Source organism: Diabrotica virgifera, chromosome 4 (genome assembly GCF_917563875.1).
Source record: "Diabrotica virgifera virgifera chromosome 4, PGI_DIABVI_V3a".
In the NCBI taxonomy this organism is placed as follows: domain Eukaryota; kingdom Metazoa; phylum Arthropoda; class Insecta; order Coleoptera; family Chrysomelidae; genus Diabrotica; species Diabrotica virgifera.
This window is the reverse complement of record NC_065446.1, coordinates 213,170,600-213,190,906: the sequence shown is the minus strand read 5'-3', so window position 1 is coordinate 213,190,906 and position 20,307 is coordinate 213,170,600.

The following is a 20,307-nucleotide window of genomic DNA, read 5'->3' as shown; positions in this document are numbered from 1 at the left end:
ATAAATTAAAGGTTACCTTCCCTTAGTGCCAGAATTCAGTGTTTCTCTTTTTTTTAGTCGCATATGATTAAAGAATAAGACTCAGCGCAATCCTAACTCACCAACCCCTTCGCCCTCGCCTAACCAACAAAAATCCTTTTTCATTTTTTTAGGTATCTTTGTTGGCTTTACAAAACAGGTCTATTTTTATAAACCCGTAAATTGAGAGTACGGGATTTACGGGTCGAGATTCTGGTATCAGAATATGGAGGAGAGATATACTTTTGAAGCACAGGAAAAAAATGCTAAAAGTTTAATAGATTAATGAATAATGGAAATGGATATTATCAAAAATATAAAAACAGAAAAATTTGCAGAACTAAGCACTCAACACAAGCTACTCGTAGCCGAAATGACTACAAACAAAAAGGAATATATAGTCGATAAGTCATACACTGAGATAAATATTAAGAAGGTGAAAAAAAAAGAAAGAGGAAAATGACTATATACAAAAAATATACGAGGAATTGCAAAGAATAGTGCTGGAAAGAGTCCAATTGGGTATGGAAGAAAGATGGACAGTACTAAAAGACACGCTATATAAAACAGTAGAGAAAATTTGTGGAAAAAAGTCAAAAAATACATATCATAGGAGAACAGAATGGTGGAGTCAAGAAATAAAGAAAATAATAAAGGAAAAGGAGTAAGCCTGGAAAAAAATATCAACAATGTAGAGATGAAATTAACAAAGTAGAAGATATAGAGAAACGTAATAGAGCAAAGATAACAGTAAGCGAAGCGAAAAATCTGAGCTGGGAGGAAATCGGGAGAGAATTGGAAGCAAATTATAAAACAGATAACAGAAAATTCTGGAATCGTATAAAGGGTTTAAGAAGGAAAATAGGTAGGTAACAGTATGGAGTCAAAGATAAAAACAAACAATTGAAAATAGAGGCTACAGAAATAGTAGAAGTATGGAAACAATACTAGGAAGATAAATTCAAACACGAAGAAATAGAAAGAAATGAAGCAGAAAGAAACAGACCAGAACTGGAATAGGAAGAGGAACCAGAGAACATAAGGAATGAAGAACTGCAAGAAGCTATAAACAATGTTAAAATTGGAAAAGCGGTAGGAAAGTGCCAAATAGATCCAGAAATAATAAAATGGATGGGTGAAAAAGGAGAGAACTGATTTTTTCAGATATGCAAGGAAGCATGGAGTACAGAGAAAATCCCAGATCACTGGAAGAAAAACATAGTTCTGCCAATATACAAAAAAGGACAACATAATAAATGCGAAAATTATAGAGAAATATCCTTGACATCGGTCGTCTTCAAGGTATACACGAGAATTATAGAGAAGCGTCTGAGATCAGTGATAGAGAAAGAATTGGAAGACGAACAGGCTGCATTCAGATCAAACCGTCAAATAGACGATAACGTCTACTGTACAGTTTTCCTTTTAGCCCACTTTGAAGAATTTGAAAGAAGAATTGTAATTTATTCCCATAGCTATTTTAATGTTTAATGTAAGAAAAATTTTGTTTCATATACTGATTTGTAAATGTTTCCCTAATGCATGTTCCATTAATATATTTAAATCAATACCTATACAATTATTTCAACCACATTGGAAACGCAAAAAAGAGAACACACCTATATACAGTCCAACTACAGCCCAAGTTTATTCATTGGTCCTATTCGAACCGCATATAAGAAAAATAACGAGAAGCCGACTTTTAGCCGTTGAAATTAAAAGGTTAGAACTTATATTCCTTTTCTTATATTCCACTTTTTTGTTGAATAAGAATTGACTCATACATACTTGTTGTTTTTAGAATTTTTTACTTGGGATATAATTAAATTAACAATTTCGGCGTCTAGTCATTTGCCAGTGTTATAAAATTTAATTTTCCTATTTAATTGATAATTTCGGCGTCTACTCATTCGCCAGTGTCACAAAATTTATTCATATTTCTTTGTTTAATTCTATTGACCGATTATTTGATATTTAAAATCACAGTGTCTTATCATTCACTTGTGACGCCTAAGTTTCCAGTTGGTTATTTTTTTTTGTTGTTACCTTGTAAATTATTACTTACTTTTTTAATATCAATCCTTCATATTGGACAATTCTGCATTTAATTTGGTTTGTCAAAACTATCTGACATTTACGTGAGTTTACGTGACATTTCTCGTTATAGAATTATTGTCATATTTTATTTTCTTCTTTTTTACTTCAATATAAGTCACAATGTCCGAAACTGAAAATCATAGTCAAATTTCCAACTTTGAGAGGTACAAGAGAAAGAGAGCAGGGCTTAAATCTAAATTGACAATTTTTAAAAATTATATCACAGATGTAGAGTCCAATATTTCCAAGGATGATTATAATATTCCGTCAGAGGAAATCAAATTAAGGTTAAATAAAGCTGTAGATTTATTAAATGATTTCGATGAAATTTAATCCGAAATTGAATATCATGTGAGCGATTTAGAGGAGGAAGCGTCCCAAAGAGAGCTCTTCGAAAAAGATTATTTCTCTATTATTACTAAAACACGATCGGTGCTATCAAAGTCCAATCCCAATGAAGTTATGCATAAAATTAATTATTCAGAAAACGATGTTCAATACCAAGCAGGTCCTTCTGGTCGACCTAACGTCAATTGTAACATTAAATTACCTATTCTTCAACTTGTAAAATACAGCGGGAGCTATGAGAAATGGTTATAGTATAGAGATTCGTTTCAGTCAATAATCTTGGATAATTCAGATATAAATCCTATTCAAAAATTCCACTACTTGAAATCCTCTGTTAGCGGTGTTGCTGAAAATGTCATTAGTAGTTTACCAGTGTCTTCGGATAATTTCTTAGTCGCGTGGCAAATGCTATGTGAAAGATTTGCAAACAAAGATTTATTAATATACAATCACAGCAAGTGTCTTTTTTCTCTCCCAAAAATCACAAAGCCATCTCCATCAAGCATCAGGCAACTAATAGATGAACTTCAAGGTAATTTAAGGTCACTTAAATCATTGGACCAACCAATTTATATCTGGGATACCTTACTTATATTTATTATAATAGAAAAACTTGATTTCTACACCATACAGGAGTGGGAATCTAAGAAACCTTCAAACGCAACGTTAAAGGATCTTATTAATTTTCTAAAAGGTAAGGCTGACGTTTTGGAAAAAATTGATGCCAACCTTGGACAGAATAGTAAAGAACGATTCAGTTCCGATAAGAAATCCTCAAGAGCTCTAGTAGCCACCCAAACTTCTTGTGCTTTCTGCAAATCCATCAATCATAAAAAAGTCTGTGTCCCGATTTCAATCATTTAAGTATTTCTGATCGGGCTAAAAATGTTAAAAGGCTTAAATTATGTTTCAATTGCCTATATTCAGGCCATATTAATTTAAATTGTAAGTACGGAAAGTGTACTTAATGTGGTAAAAAGCATCATTCTCTCTTGCATATCAGTACGGACAACTCAAATAACTTAACTTCATATTCCAATCCAGTGCAGTCATCTTCGAATATTCAATCTGACTCGACTATACACAATACTCAAACACTATCTAACTATGTCCCAGAATAGAAGTCTGTTTTGTTGTCAACAGTTCTAGTGAATATTTTTGACAGCGCAAGAGTTGCACACAAATGTCGTGCCCTCCTGGATAGTGCTTCACAATCAAATTATATTGTCTCTAATTTTTTTGATAAATTGGGAATAGCAAAAAACCGTTTGAATGTATCAGTATCTGGCTTTGGTCAAGTTTCCTCGAATTTAAAATACAATTGTAATTTACGAATTGGTTCTTGCTATTCCTCGTTCCAAAGTTCTATGAATTGTCTAATTACTAACTCAATATGTGACCAAATCCCTGGTTGTAATGTTGATATATCTTCATTAAGAATTCCTTCTAATATTCAGATATCTGACCCTAACTTTTATATTAATTCATCGATAGATTTGTTAATTGGAGCAGGTCTATTTTATAACTTGCTGTGTGTGGGACAGATAAAATTAAATCGCGTTGGTCCCATTTTGCAGAAAACGAGATTAGGATGAATTGTTTCTGGGCCAATTTCTCAAACTACGTCTAACCGGACAATCTGTAATGTTTCCCGTTTATCTGATGTAAACGATCAATCTCGCTTTTGGGAAATAGAGGAAATTTCTACATCTTCCCCACGTTCGAAGGAAAAAATCTCTTGCGAGGAACATTTTCAGTCATTTCATAAGAGGAACAAAAATGGCAGGTTCATCGTAACAATTCCCTTTATAGTGTAGGAAACAAAGGTTGAACCTTGCAAAATGGACACAAGTCCGGTTTTATTTTTTTTCTGATATATCAAGGGGTGCTTATTATAAGACTAACTTTTTCTGAAAAAATTTCGCCCCAGAACCCTCTTTTCACCCCTGTACAGGGGGTAATTTGTGGTTTTTGCGGAACGTAGCCTTTCCTGTACCTTTTACAAAAAATTTCGAGGACTATATTTTATACGATTTATTTCCCGACAGCATCTGTCTATCATCCACCGTTTAGCGGGGGTGGCGCCCCATATTTGACAAGTTTTTAAAAAAGATGTTTTTAAAAAATATATATTTTTCCCTAACTGTAACGGAAATTAAGAAGAAATCCTGCGGCAATTATTCACAACTAAGTGACTGATTTTTTGGTATAGGTTTAACTTAAGGGTAATTGCCCTATTTTTAATTACAGGGTGTTACATTTTAAAAAACCCCTTTTTGTACCATCTGAACCGTTTATGCTAGAGTAAAAAGACTTTCAGCGATTACCCATGTACTGGTGCTATTTACAAATTTGTATAATGCATCCCCATTTTTCCCCCTGAACCACCCAAAAAAAAAGAAGAATTAATAAATTAAGTGATTTTCTTGGAATCCTTCACACACAATGCCCTTTATTAATATGCTTCATATATCATTTTGTGCACGTTATTATTACCCATTCATGGACACCAAAAGCGATTTCCTAGTGCAACCCCTGTAGCCAAAAAAGTATAAATAAAATGGGGGAATGAAATTTTTTTTTGTTTTTTGCTTTTTGATCCATATGGCCATATGCTTCATCAATAGTGCTTTTCAAAAATATATATGGTTATTGCAAGATCCCTACGGAAACTACCCCTATCCTTAAAAATATACTGCAGAAACTACCCCTATCCCTTGGCGAGCAGGTTTTTACGATTTTCTCATTACACATGCATTCTTTTTAAACAAATCCTATATAAGGTTAAAGACCACTATTTACTCTAAAAATTAGATCCTATTCATTTTTTCGGTATAAGCAACCGTTACGGCACAGTGGCGCCGTAAACCTCATATATGCTTTGGCGGGCTCCAATTTTGTTTTTTTTTCGTCATCTGTTCGTTTTATTAATAAAGTGCTTATGTAAAATAAAACAACACAGTGTAATCTACAAATTATGACTTATGCACATTTTACAATCTTTGCGCCCCAAAGCCACAGACAGTTGTGGCCCAAAATCAATTTTTGCATATTTTCGCCACCTACACGCATTTTATTGCATTAATGCTACCTTAATAGCATAATATTCACCCTTAAGTGGTCGCTAAGCAGTGGCGGATCCAGGAAGGGGTGATGGCGGCGATCACCCCCCTCTCAAACCAAGTGATATTATATTTAAAGATTATAAAAATATTCATTTATTATTATAGAAATACTTATTTTATTATTTTTATAAGAATGGCGTACTTTTTATGCTTTAGCGACAGTGGCGGAACCAGCATCGTTAAGAGGGGTGCCAATTGGTTAAATTTCTATAAAAATAAAGGAATATTTTTATAATCTTTGAATATAATATCACTTGGTTTGAGAGGGGGGAGGTGATCACCCCCATTACCCCTCCTTGGATCCGCCACTGCTTAGTGACCACTTAAGTGTAAATATTGTGCTATTAAGGTAGCATTAATGCAGTAAAATTCGTGTAGGTGGCGAAAATATGCAAAAATTGATTTTGGGCCACCACTGTGGCTTTGGGGCGCAAAGATTGTAAAATTTGCATAGTTCATAATTTGTAGGTTACACTGTGTTGTTTTATTTTACATACGTACTTTATCAATAAAACGAACAGATGACGAAAAAAAAAACGAAAACTGGAGCCCGCCAAAGCATATATAAGGTTTACGGCGACACTGTGCCGTAACGGTTGCTTATACGAAAAAATGAATAGTACCTAATTTTTAGAGTGAATAGTGGTTTTTAACCTTGTATAAGTTTTGTTGAATGTTGCAATAACCATATGTATTTTTGAAAAGCACTATTTATCAAGCATATGCCCATATAGATCAAAAAGCAACAAACAAACAAAAATTTCAACCCCCCATTTTATTTATTTTTTTTTTTGGCTACAGGGGTTGCACTAGGAAATCGCTTTTGGTGTCTATGCATGGGTAATAATAACTTGCACAAAATGATATATGAAGCATATTAATAAAGGGCATTGTGTGTGAAGGGTTCCAAGAAAATCACTTTATTTATTAATTCTTTTTTTTTTTTGGGTGGTTCCGGGGAAAAAATGGAGGTGCAATATACAAATTTGTAAATAGTACGTACATCGGTAATTGCTGAAAGTCTGTTTATTTTAGCATAAACGGTTCAGATGGAATAAAAGGGGGTTTCTTAAAATGTAACACCCTGTAATTAAAAATAGGGCAATTACCCTTAAGTAAAACCTATACCAAAAAATCAGTCACTTATTTGTGAATAATAGACGCAGGATTTCTTCTTAATTTCCGTTACAGTTAGGGAAAACCATATTTTTTAAAAACTTGTCAACTTTGGGGCGCCACCCCCGCTAAACGGTGGATGATAGACATATGCGGTCGGAAAATAAATCGTAGAAAATAAAGTCCTCTTCATATTTCTATAAAAAAAATGTTTTGTAAAAGGTACAGGAAGGGCTACATTCCGCAAAAACTACAAATTGCCCCCTTTAAAGAGGTGAAAATAGGGGTTCCGGGGCGAAATTTTTTCAGAAAAAGTTAGTGTTATAATAAGCACCCCATGATACAACAGAAAAAAAAATAAAACCGGACTTGTGTCCATTTTGCAAGGTTCAACCTCTGTTTCCTACACTATTAAGGACTCTCTTGATCAATTAGGTGAGTCAACGTCTATGGCTAGAAGTAAATTTATGTCTCTCGAGCGTAAGTTTCAAAAGAATCCTATTTTAAAGAAAAAATATTCTGATTTTATGAACGAATACTTATCTATGGGTCACATGTCTCCATGTAATATCGAGTCTCCATTTAATTTCTATATTCCTCACCATGGAGTGGAAAAAGAAGATAGCCTAACTACAAAACTTCGAGTGGTATTCAATGGTTCGTCACCCACTACATCTGGAGTTTCGTTGAATGACTTACAAATGGTAGGTCCAGTAGTTCAAAATGATTTAATTGTAATAATTCTGAGATTTAGACAACATTATTATGTGGTATCGGCTGATATTGCAAAATTGTACAGTCAAATTTTAATCGATCCTTGACCTATGGTACTGCTTCGGCAAGTTTTTTAGCTACTCGATGTTTAATACAACTTTCTGAGGAACACTTAAATGAGTATCCTGAAGCATCTAAAATTATAACTAATGAGTTCTATGTGGATGATCTGCTAACTGGCTCCGATTCCATTTCTGAACTTATTTTGCATTGTAACCAAATCGTAGGCATTTTAGCTAAAGGTTGTTTTCCTCTTCGTAAATGGGTATCCAACGAAGTCTTGGTTCTAAAAGGTATCAAACAAATTATTGAATCTCAAGATACTACATATACCTTTGGTTCCAATAATGGGACGAAAGCTTTGGGTCTTCATTTAAATCTTCGCTTAAATATACTATTTTTTCCGAAGTTTTTTCTAGTGTGATAACGAAGCGCACGATACTTTCAAGTATTGCCAGTATATTTGATCCGTTAGGACTCTTAAGTCCAGTCATTATCAAGGTCAAAGTGTTAATGCAACAATTGTGGTTAGAGAACTTAAGTTGGGATGAATCAGTACCTTCACAAATTCCTACTGAATGGATGGCCTTTCGGGAGCAACTGCTTAAATTAAATAATCTTGAGGTACCTCGTAACGTCAAGTTACATGATCCTCTCCTCAATGAACTTCACGGTTTTTGTGATGCACCTGAGCTTGCTTATGGCTCATGCATTTACGTTCGCTCCATTAATGCATTTGGAAAGGTTCAAATCGAAATGCTCTGCACCAAATCTAGGGTGGCACCTTTGAAAAGGGTAACAATACCTCGTCTTAAACTATGTTCTGCCCTGATTTTGAGCAGATCATTTAAGAAAGTTCTTGAATTTTTATCCATTAATATTCATAATGTTTTTCTTTGGTCTGACTAAACTGTAGCCCTATCATGGATTGAAATGTTACCTCATTTATTACAAACATTCGTAGCTAACATTGTGTCAGAGATTCAATCTCTCAATAGCAATTTTTCCTGGCGACATGTAAGCACGAATAAAAATCCCGCAGATTTTTTTTCTAGGGGAGTCAATCCCTCTAGTCTCATGTCCTGTAATTTATGGTGGCATGGCCCCGAATTTTTGTTGAAATCTAATAAAGAATTGCCATTTACACCCTTAGAATTGAAAACTAAACTTGAAACTAAACAGCCAAAAATAATTTCAGTGGTTTCTATAGAAAGCTTTACCTTTGATAGATATTCAGCAGATGAAATCTGGAGCTCTTTCTGTAGAAGAGCTTGATTTATTTTAGTCAAATTCACTCAACGTGAATCATTTTATACTGAATATTCTAGCTTGTTGAATGGAAAAACTATCCCATCTAACAGTAAACTGTTATCTTTGAATCCTTTTCTTGATGCAAGTGGATTACTCAGGGTGGGGGGTATATTACATCAATCTTCCTACTCATATGATAAGAAACATCCTATCATAATTTCTCCAAAGCATCGTCTTTCCAATACCTGAGAAGAACTTCACATAAATTAACGTTAATCGGCTGGACCATTTCGAAAGACTTAACGGCTTCGACAGCACCTGTGGCAGAGATGGTTATTGGAGTATTTGTCTGAATTGCAGTCCAGGCAAAAATGGAAGGAAAATAAATTTAAATTAAAGATCAATGATCTTGTTTTTCTTAAAGAACCTCATCAAGGTCTTATGCAATGGACGTTAGGACGAGTTACCCACCTCCTACTCCAAACTGGTTCTGATGGTGTAGCACGAGTGGCGTCCCTACGCACTTCCAGAGGAAATATAAGAAGAGCCGTAGCCAATTTGTGCCTTCTCCCTTTGGCTGAAACTTTGTGTTGAAAGACTTTCTTTCAAGGTGGGGGGTATGTACAGTTTTCCTTTTAGCCCACCTTGAAAAATCTGAAAGAAGAATAAAAGAAGAATTGTAATTTGTTGCCATAGCTATTTTAATGTTTAATGTAAGAAAAATTTTGTTTCGTATACTGGTTTGTAAATGTTTCCCTAATACATGTTCCATTAATATATTTAAACCAGTACCTATACAATTATTTCAACCACATTGGAAACACAAAAAAGAGAACACACCTATATACAGTTCCACTACAGGCCAAGTTTATTCATCTACATTATAAGGAATATAATACAGAGAAAATGCCGTAAAGGGATGAACTATTTCTCATGTTCGTTGATCTGAAGGCGGCATTTGATACGATAAACAGAGAAATAATGTGGAAAATATTGAAAAGTTATAATATACCAAAAAAGATGATAAAAGTCATAGATTCTATAAATATATATAGAAGTAGAAGGCCAAGTACCAATAAATGGAGAAAGATCAGGCACTTTTAAATGGAATAAGGGAATTAAACAAGGAGATGGACTAAGCCCCCTCTTGTTTATAATAATCATGGATACTTTAATAATAAATAATAGAAATACCAAAGATCAAACGAGAAACCTTCAATATTTAGTAGGATATAAAAACTTAAATGCAGTAAAGATCAACTCCCTTCTATACGCTGATGATATAGTTTTAATTTTAGACACAGTAGAGGAAATGCAGAAACTAAATGTTTGGCAAAAAGAGATACAGAATTTAGAAACGGAACTGAATCTCAACAAAACAAAACTTGTGATAATAAGTGAAGATGAGAAAAATGAAAGGAATACTAATATAATAGTGAGGGAACAAGTGATAGAACACGTATCACGTATCTACTTTTGAATATTTGGGAAATATAATAACAGATAATGGGAAAACGGACTTAGCAATAAGTTATAAACTGAAGAAGGCAACTAACGTGTATTACTCTTTGAATAATACAATTTTTGGAAAGTCAGAAATAAACAACAAAACTAAACTCAGACTATATTATAACAGCATAGTAAATCCGATAATGACATATGGGGCGGAAACATGGATTGTGCAAAAGAAACATGAATCAAGGATAAACGCGACAGAGATGACACGCATGAGAAGAATAGCTGTAGTTACGAAGTTTGATAGATTCAAAAATGAAGATGTATGAAGAGAGCTGGAAAAAACCGATAATGAGGAAGATCGAAAACAAACAAGTAAGCTGGTTTGGACACATACAACGAATGGAACAAAAGAGAATTACAAAGAAGGTACATGAAGCCAAAATGGGAAACAAAAGAAAAAAGGGAAGGCCGAGGAAGACATGGATGGACCAGATCCAGGATATAGGTGAAAGGAGACACACGAATATGAGGGTTATGAAGAACCTGGCCACCCTTTGAAGCGCTTGGAAGAAATGGATAAAAGGCGGAACCCGACATCCGACGCCCTGAAGGACACTATGGATTATGAGAAAAAAGAAAGAAGAAGTTAAGAGTACCTACCTCAATTTTTTTTGGAAAAAAACGTTTCTGGGAATTTGAAACGTGTTTCTCCAATTTTTAAATGTTCTAAAGGACTCTGTTACTTTAATGTACATATTATAACCTATAAAAAAACCTTGAATTGGTCTATTTTGAAGTCTATAAAATAGGGAAAATCCCCAAAAACCCCCTAAAAATCAGTTTCTTCGATTTTTGAAAGGGGAAACCTTACTGAAAAATCTGACAAAATTAGAAATATATTGTTTGATAAAATATACAAAATAAAAAAAAACAGATCTAGAGCCATCTCAAAAAAAAGTTATACGCTTTTTTCCAAAAAAAGACAAAATTTTTTTGAGGTTATGTAGGTACACCCAACCTACGGTTCTCTAAAAATAGACGTTTTTTGTAAAAGCCATGTGAGTAAATTTTTTAAAATATTAAAATTGATTGCATTCGCCCAATAAAACTAAAAATGACGTTTTTTTTGGTGGGGGAAGAAAATGGTGGGTTAACATTGCTCTAGTCTTATTCTTATAGAACTAATAAAAAATGAAAAACATTGAATTCTGGGAGTTAGGGAAGGTACACTTGGGTTATGTTTGAATTCTGGGAGTTAATTTATGTGTTGAGTAAATGTATTGTTACTTAGTAAAGCCGAAAGTTTGCGGTCATTCAAAAAAAAATTAAAAGATTTCTTTAAAAAAGTACATTTGCCAATGCGTACTACTCTTTTTTATACAGCAATGATAAAATTTATTGAAGTAAGCAATAAGTTTCATAATATGTGACAACGTGCTGCTCCAAAATGCAAACATAATTAATTTAAAGGTATCTTAATATTTTTTAATATTTTAATATCTTAAATAAACTACTATCTCTTCGATATAAATTTTATTATTTTCAAATACGTTTTTCAACATTGCACAATATGTGTGTATAAAATCATAAAACTAATCCCAGTATAAACTTTTACTGTGAGGTATGCAGATACTAAGTTTGTAAGTTTATTTGGCATCAAATATTATAGACATAGATAAACATCTGTAGGTCTTCAGATGAATGTGTTATTTTTTGTTAGTTTTGTATTAAAATTGATTTGCTTCCTATAGTACTTATCTACGCTAAACTCTTCTAGTCAGCTATAGCGTGCAAAACAAATTAAAATAAAGTTACGAGGAATTGTAAATTATTGTTGTATTATAAGAATAGCGACCATTTAGTGTGATCACCATTATATTATATGAGATATTGAATATGTAAATGTTTTGGTGTTAAGAATGGTGACCCCACACCTCTCAATATTTGTTAGATAAGCATTTTGTAGTTTAGAATATTTTGTAAGAGTAAAAAGCGAATCCCAGTTCTCTAAGCACTTTAGTAGCTAAGAGAGGTGGGGGAAAATTTCGGATCAATGTTTTTTAAATACATCCATTTTTTTCAAGTCCTGCGAAAACCAATGAATATCTCTGAAAAATTTAAACGCAGAACGAAAGACTACATTATTACCGAGGGCCGAAAGTCCCTTAATATAAACAAAAAGTTTCTTTTGAATGAGATATTTGAAATCAAACACACACTAAATTTTCTCTTTTTTTTCACCCCTGTAACTTATTAAAATAAACATAAAAGTTTCCAGGGATTTTCTACCTTCGGTAATATTGTAATCTTTCATTCTAAATTTAAATTTTCCAAAAATCCTTACTAGTTTTCTCGTGATTCGAGAGGGAAAAAAAATTAATGCATTTAAAAAGCATGGGCCTTACGCTCTTAACAATAATCTTTTCTACCAAAATCTGGTCCTAAATTATTTTAAATTGAAAAAATAATATTTTTTGCAAAAATATATCTCACGGCGGACTGGTCGTGGGTCAATTCTCCACTATTATTAAACTATTTTATAGTCAAATTTCTGTTTGGAAATAGCTTGCAATCTGTTTTCAAAAGCCACATTGTATTTTTTACTTGAATATTGAAAATATTTTACATTGTATACTCATTTTTTTCAGTTTTTTATTCATTTCTATGATTTTAAATTCGTAGCCTGATAATATGTTTCCCCATTTAAATAGAAATTCAGTCAGACTTCTGAGCTAGGTAACTTTTGAATGGTTTAACCGAGTTTCGAAATTACCAATACTATGAGAAGAAGCAGAGATCGGAATTAAAGTTTCGAAATTTTTGTAAGTTTTGGGGATGAGCCCGATAAACAGGCCCCGAATATGGAGGGTAGTAACACACATACTCTGGGAAAAAAGGGATGGTTGGTGTATGCAATTGGCGGGTCTTCCCTAATAGTGCAGTCACTGAAGGTGGATATGAGCTATTACCTCCGATTTCGTTGAACCTCCATCGATTTTCATGAAAATTGGTGAGTGGTTAGAGGATATCTTAAGGAACAAAGGGGTTTCACCCCTCCTCGGGGGGAAAACTTATATTATTAAAAATAACCCCACAATTCGATAGAGGGACAAATTATAAGCAAAATTTGTTATATAAAGTTATTAAAATAAATCAAAACTTTTTGAGTTATTAAAGATTAAAGATTTTAATTTTTCGTGAGAAAAATGCATGTTTTTAACCGATTTTTGATAACTAACTCAAAAACTATAAGTTTTTACCAAAAAGATATAATTATCAAAATTGAAGCTAATAAAAAATCAAATAAACTCCTTACTAGAAAAACCTTTCAGTGTTAACTGAAAGTGAGTTATAGGTAATTGAATGTATATTTCTTTCGTCGAGTCTACAATAGGGTGGTTCGAAAAAAACTTTTTTTGTTATTTCAGATCGCTATAGTGCGCAAAAGTTGCCATTGGTATAGACTTGAAAAAAGCACTAATTATTATTTTTTTATTAATTTGTCTTCCGGTCGCGCAATGCCATCGAAGTTAGCAAAAATTGTGAAAAACCTTAATTTTTCATATATTTTTTTAACAGGCCAGATGGTTTTAATTGCGTTCCTATACCATGAATTAACTACTAAAAATATGTAAAATCAAAATAATTGCACTTATTATACATTTGTTTCATGTCTTCCGGTCGCGCAACATAATACAAAATGAGTAAAATTAGTAGTTTTTGCAAAATTTCAAAGTTTGACTGTTTAGTACAATTTAATCATACGATTTTTAGAAATGCTATAGTCTAATTCAATTACAATAATATATTTAAAATCCAAGCATCTAAGATACATTTTGATATTCAAGTGGAATTAGGTCGCGCAGCTTCGTCAAAAACAGCAGACTACCGAGAGACGAGGCGAAAGTGACGAATGCCAGCGAAGGTCGCGCAGCCACAAATAGAAATATATGTGGGAAGACCTCTACAATGGAGTATTTGTCTTCTCCATTACAACGAACTGTCATTCCGCCACCTTTTCCAACACTTAGATGGAAATAGAACAGGCACTATAGGACATCCGGACCGATTGGAAAGGCCCTACATGATTGTGAAAGACTACTTACCAGTTGTTGTTGATTTTAATCGGCATCGCTGAGCGGTGCAATAATGTGGTTCTAATATAGCCGTCTCTCGAACTGTGTCCACACACTTTACTTGAAGCTACGGTCACTAGCTTAACGCATCTTTCAACTGCCTGTGTATGGCATGGCAAAGTATCTATACTCATAACAGGCTTGAAGTCATTGCTCACATACTCTTTTTTCTCTTCATTAATCAATGTTCTTGCAGTAGAGTGGAGTCAGTGTACTGGTGTTCCATTTGATAATTTCGTAATACTATATAGCTTCAAAGTTTAAGTTTGGTGGTTTAAAGATTCTGATAGAGTCACTTTCAGATATTGCTTGCTTTTCCTTCATGATACGCCTAAAGCTCTCGGATATGGTTTCTGTCATCAGTTACCATAGCCAAAAGTAAATTTTCGAGATGGGCAAAGTATGCATTCCGTTGTAAAACGGGATCAACAACTTGAAGAAGCTCTTCTGGTAAGTACCTTGAATATTCAATGATTTTGTAATCATGTCTAGGCCCATCTGTGAATTTGTGGTTTATTTTTGTGGCAAACCACATAGGCATATTATAACATTTGAGAATGAATGTGACAATCTCTCTCAGATTTTCAGAAGGGTTGGACACACTGATGTAAAACGCAAAACTCGGTTTGCAGTAGTAAGCCATCTTGAATGTGACGTTGGGATAGGATCACGTACGCACTACAAAGTCTTCTGAACAATGTCCTGACTTGATGACTTCTGATATCTCAAGCAAGTACAATTATTGGTGCTTGCTAAGAATACGCTTGTCAACTTTTGGAATCTCACACATTCAATAGGATTAAAATCAATAAGTGGTAGTCTTTCACAATCAGGTAGGGCCTTTCCAATCGGTCCGGAATATCCTATCGGGCTGTTGTATTTTCATCTAAGTGTTGGAAAAGGTGGAGGAATGGCAGTTCGTTGTAATGGAGATGTAATGGAGAAGACAAATACTCCATTGTAGAGGTATTCCCACATGTATCTTTATTTCACTTTCGCCTCGTTCTCGGTAGTCTGTTGTTTTTGACGAAGCTGCGCGACCGAATTCCACTTGAATATCAAAATTTATCGTATAATATGCTCAAAATTTTAAATATATTATTGTAATTAAATTAAACTATACCATCTCTAAAAGTCGTATGATTAAATTTTGCAAAAACTACTAATTTTACTCATTTTGTATTATGTTGCGCGACCGGAAGATATGAAATAAATGTATAATAAGTGCATTTATTTTGATTTTACATACTTTTAGTAGTTAATTCATGGTATAGGAACGCAATTAAAACCATCTGGCCGTTAAAAAAATATATGAAAAATTAAGGTTTTTCACAATTTTTGCTAACTTCGATGGCATTGCGCGACCGGAAGACAAATTAATAAAAAAATAATAATTAGTGCTTTTTTCAAGTCTATACCAATGGCAACTTTTGCGCACTATAACGATCTGAAATAAAAAAAAAAGTTTTTTCAAACCACCCTAGTCTACAAATATAAACCAGTAAAACCACTCCTCTGTCGGCGCTTTGATCTCAAGAAGTAGTACCGGTAGTACGCAATTGGTAGTTCACCAGTGGTGGATGTGGGTTTTCCCTGTTAAAATCCGTACTTTTCTATGCGACTAGCAATGCGAGAGTGGGGCAAAAGCGACTGGGAACATTGCGCGGTCGCCATGCGCGACTACAGATTTTACTTCCAATTTTTCGGAGAGTGGTTCTACTGTCCCTCTTTATACTGCGTCTCAAGCTTAAATACCGGGAAAATTATGCATTTTATAACATAAGCTTATTAAACATTTGTCAAAAATATCTATCAAATAAGCCCACGAACAAGTTGATAGCATTAAAATTTATGCACCAAAAATGTTTCAAAATGTATCTTTTAAAAATTTTTCCAAAAAATGTTACAGTTTTTTTGTAAATAACTCTGTTAATTTAAAGATATCAGGTTTACCTAAAAACTAGTTAAAAGATGATTCCAAGAGCTATTAAAAACCGCCGAAATTAGCATTTTAAACATTAGTTTTTTAAAAATAATAGTAGATTATACCACGAGTCAATAATGATGGCTATTATTCCCGAGGAATATTTACGATCCGAGCCGCGTTAGCGGCGAGGGAGTAACATTCCGAGGGAATGAGAGCCATTATTGCGAGTAGTATACTCTACTTTATCTACGACAAATTAATTAATTTAAGATTTTTAATGAACAACTTTATTTGTTAAAAACATAAAAATTAGTAATAGTACAATTAATAAACTCAATTGGTTGAGAATCATCATTAACTTTAGTAGAGTTTTTAATTATATTATACGTTTTATTTTAAATGGATTTCGATATTTCAGGTATTAAGGTAGATGCTGTTGCTGAAGCTAGTTCTACAATTTCTGGTGGGTACAATTAAAAGATTCTTCATTTTCGTCCATCTCAACACAAACTGTCAAATATACTATTCGTTTGACAGTGACACTTTTTGAGGTTGATTATTTTGTTTCCGTGGTGAATTTTGTGATTGTTGTGCCAGAGAGATTAATAGCTATTAATCCCGCATTATTAATCCCTAAGGGATTATTATATGGCATTATATTGCAAACACCACAAGTATAATACATATATTATGTATCAGTCGTAGATAAAAGGTTAAATGGCCCAGGTTACATAGTTCTCGCTGCAAAATTGAAATTTTAAAAGTTTTTATCTCGGTTATTTTTTACTCTACGGAAATAGCAAAATCGGTAAAGTATTTGGAACAGAAAAAACTAAAATTTAGCTATATATAATTTTTTACGTATATTGAGTATTTTTGGAGTTATATGATGAAAAGTAAATGAAAAATACGATAATTTTAAAAATTCTGATTTTTTTAAATTATATTTTTTTTTTCAGAAATATGCATTCTAAACCGGTTAAAATTGTTGAAATCATTAACTATGTTAACCTAAAGAAATTCTTGTGAGGATTACTACAAATTTTAATTTTTGTGGAAATGGCGTATGTTTTATTTTCCACTTTTTCCTAAAAAAATCGAAAGCTATTAACTTCTACTTGAGCTCATTTGATAGGTATTGCGAAGTACTTTGACAAATGCTTAACAAGTATATTCTATAAGATGCATCGTTTTCCCGTTATGTAAGCTTGAATACTTAGATTTGATTGAGTACTCGTCGAAAAAATATACATTCAATTACCCATAACTCACTTTGAAATAACATTAGTTTAGTTCTGTAAGTGGGAAGTGTATTAAATTTTTTATTATCTTTAATTTTGGCAATAATAGCTTTTTCACTAAAGCTTCTCGTTTTTGAGTAATAGTGAAAACAGCTTTAAAACATGCATTTTTTTAAGAAACAATAAAATCTTTGATATTTAATTACCCAAAAAGTATTGATTTATGTTATTAACTTTATATAACAAATTTTGCTTAGAAGTTGCCCCTCTATCGATTTCTGGTATTATTTTTACTAAAAAATATTTCACCCGCGAGAAGGGGTGGCATCCACCCCCAGGGTGAAAGTGCAAGTTGGCATCATGTAACCTTTGTTTCTTGAAGTATCTTCTAACTATTCACCATTTTTCATGAAAATCGATGAAGGTTCAACGAAATCGGAGGTGAAAACCTTCAGTGACTCCTCTAAAAATTGTAAGATTGAATTCAGTCCATTTTTCAATTCAGTCAGGTTGACAAAATGAAAATCTTCGCCCAAATTCCCTGTAGCTAATAACCTCAGAGGTTGATGCGACTATGTTTTACATTTATGTTCAAATTAAAAAAATCTAAGCTTAGTCGTATAGTCACATTAAGTAATAAATAATTTTCAAGTAATCTAATGGCAACAAACTATCAGTAGTAATTGCACAAGAGCTCTGAAATTATTGAATTTTTCCCGAGTGACACTTTGAAAGTTTTAATCTCACGAGCCGAAGGCGAGTGAAATTATGTCAAAGTGTCACGAGAGCAAAAATTCTATATTAATTTCAGAGGTCGAGTGCAATTTGTTGCGATTATTTCATGAATAAAACTGTTCAAAACCAAAATTTTATTGTAATTTATTTATGTAAGTACCATTAAACACGCAGTTTTATAAATATTTGACGATTGAAAGTCATCACTTTTATAATTTTTAAAACATTAATTGTCATTAATGTCACTGAATGTATTTTTTCGTAGCAACGAAGGGCATCTGACGTAATATACTTAACGACGGGAGTGCAATAGGGCTTTTCATCGATGGTCATTTGTTTCGAGCTTCTGTCATGTGTCACATAATATTAATATATCTACGCCATACGTCTTTGGTTTGTATCATTGTTATATACCAATAACGTATGACGTAGATATATTAATATTATGTGACACATGACAGAAGCTCGAAACAAATGACTGTGAATGAAAAGCCCTATTAGAACGAAAACATGCATTGTTTCGGAAAAATTCAAACAAGCTTATATTTTTCTAAAACTTTTTTTGTTAGTTTATATACACGTTAAACTAAAAAGTTCTACTCGCGGATTTGGCCGCTAATTGTTTATTAATTGTTTAAACAATAACAATTGTTTTGTATTAATAATTTTAAAAATATCGTTGAATTCATCATTTTACTTTGATCAAATATGTTTCTATTTTGTTTTAGATTATACTGAATCCGAATATGACATTGCAATTTGCAAATTCTTAAACAGAAGCTCTTATACAGTATGTCCGCGTAGCTAGGAACCACATGGAAATCTTTTTTATTATCAATTTTATGAACAAAAAATTATTCCTCATAAAATGCTCTGGATAGTCAAAAATCTAAAACTCAACCATCAGATATAAAATTTTCCCAATTTTATACGAGTTATGTAAAAAATATGAATTTCGCTAAAGTGTAAAGTAGCTTTATATTTCAGAATATCAAAAAATGCTATTATGAAAAGTTGTTTGAAATAAAAAACTATGTTTCAATATACAATTACATTATTCTAATCGAAAATTTTTTCTCAAATTAGGGATACTCATCATCTTTTTATTACAATTATGATAACTATTTTATTATCACTTTTACGAAAAAAAGTTATTCTTCATAAAATGCTCTCCCTGGTCTAAAATCTAAGATACAATCATTAGATAACTTTTTTAATTTTATACGAGGTATGTAAAAAATATGAATTTTTCTTAAGAGTTAAGTGCCTTTATTATTAACAATATTTTAATTAGAAGGATGTAATTAAACACTAAGACAATTTTTTTAATTACAAACAACTTTTCTTAATAACAATTTTCGATATTTTGAAATTTAACGATACTTTGAATGAAATTCATATTTTCTTGAGTGAAATTCATATTTTCTGACATACCTCGTATAAAATTCATTAAATTTGATATTTAATGATTGCATCTTAGATTATATAAAATTCAGAGTATTTTATAAAGAATATTTTTTTTCGTAAAACTGATAATATAAAAGTTATCAATAGTATCCAATTTACGCGGACATACTGTATAAGAGCTAAAAAAATATTTTTTTCCTGAACATTTATTATTGTTGAAGCTTATTATTAAATGTATTTTGGGTAAGTTTTACAGAAAAAAGTTTTGATCACTTTGTATAAACATTTTTTAGCTGGTAATTGTCGGTTTTTTTTATTACATTTTTGTTATCTTTCTTAATTTTCTCAACAAGAAATAGTCTATTTCACTTCTAAAGTGAAATAATTTAGTGTATTTTAAAGACTACATTATAACCTTTAAAAAAAGACTTATAAAACTGTAATATATTTGTTCAAACTTGAGTAATACCGTCTTAAAATGGTGGTAATTCTATAAAACTACGAAGATTTCAAAAATTACATTTTTTAGGACGTCATATCATTTGAATTAAATTCTTGAGATTATCTTTGAACGAAACATCATTAAGTACGATGCTTGAAAGGTAAGTTGTGCAAAATTGAGGGTTTTATAAGAAAAATTGTATTAGTTACACATTTTTAAATCATTTTTAAAC